This window comes from Sceloporus undulatus, chromosome 1 (assembly GCF_019175285.1).
Source record: "Sceloporus undulatus isolate JIND9_A2432 ecotype Alabama chromosome 1, SceUnd_v1.1, whole genome shotgun sequence".
Taxonomy (NCBI): domain Eukaryota; kingdom Metazoa; phylum Chordata; class Lepidosauria; order Squamata; family Phrynosomatidae; genus Sceloporus; species Sceloporus undulatus.
The window spans coordinates 73903028-73904594 of NC_056522.1; positions in this window are offsets into that span (position 1 = coordinate 73903028).

Consider the following 1567-nt stretch of genomic DNA (forward strand, 5'->3'; position numbering starts at 1 on the left):
AGGAGTCACACTGGAATAGTATCTCTTTAAGAGCTCGTCTGAGCACTGTCAAATGGCCCAGTTAAATGGTGCTAGATTAGGCGGGCCATTCATTTGGTTCATTAAACATATCTCGATATCACATTTCCTTCGGTAGTTATAATTTTGCATTCTGTCTTTCTTCCAGAAAGCTCAGAGTGGCTCACCACAATCCTACAAGGCAGATGAAGCTAAGATTTTACCGCTAGCCCATTTGTGAGCCCTACAAAGAAATAAGATTTAAGCCTGGATTTCTCACAATCACACCCAGGGAAAGAGAATGTGTGACCTTCTTAATGTTTGGCTACATTTTCCCATCGTGCCCTACCATTGGCCATACTGGCTATGGCTGATGAGTACTGGTGTCCAAGAACAGATGGGGTGCAATTTGTTCCCCAATCCTCTTCTAGCCCACACCTTAGAAAAGTTACTGTGGAGTACAACTCCCAGAATCCCATAACCAGCATTATCAAAAGTTACAGAAATGTCAATGTGATGATGACAACATGGCACTGCCAAAATCTCTTAAAATCTTTCATTGCTCTCTCCTGTGACACTGCTGCCACCACTTATGTGAAGATGAGACTCACTCACCCAACTATTTTTCTTTTATCCCATTGCTGCCACTAATATGTGACAGTTGCCTACCACAAAATTGCACAATGAGACCGTCAAACTCAGATCCCTCACTTGAGTGTCTCCCACACTTTTCTTTTACCTCTGGGCCACTCTGTAGGAAGACAGGGCACTCACTATTTTGAGTTTTCTGAGCAATAATAGTATTATTAATCCCTGGTAGCATTTGCCTTAAAGTTTCTTAACATACCTCAAGTGACCATACTTTGAACCAAAACAAAAGAAAACTTTGGGGCTCAACAGACTCAACAGAAAGAGGGGCCTAGGGGCAGAGTAGGGGTATGGCGTCCACATGACGCATGCTCTGACTTCGCCCTCAGGCCAGCGTGACATCATGCACTGCTCCATACAGTGTGTGGTGTACCAGCACTCCTCTGGCACTGCGTCTAGCTCACACAGCACCAAAGGAGTGCAGAAAAGCCATCTGCCAGAAGGTATGGTGCCCTTTCCAGGGTGAAAAAGGAGAGATATGGGCTGGCATGTAATTGCTGCAGCCCCAATCTGACATTAAAAGGGGTCTGTTGCAGTCTGTAGAGCCCCTTTATTTACAAGATAGTTGGTTACAGTATCTCTCCTTGTTGCTATTCAGAGTTGATATGGTTTTTATGTGCTTAAACAATTACAAAAAAAAAAACAATTACAGTTTCACATAGGACTTTTAACTAGAATCTGAAGCAACTTTGTTGCTTCCTTATGCCTTTTCCAGCCACACCAATTCACTTCCCACACTTGACCTCTTTTTAGGCCAACCTGAGTACATAAATTCCTTCCAACTGCCCCTTTCAGAAGTATGAGGCAACTTCCTGTAGATTCTAAGCCTGAGAGCAGGGAACCGTCCAATTAAAAAGATTGTATGTACAGCGCTGTGTAAATTTACAACGCTTTATAAATAAAGGAGGAGGAGGAGGAGAAG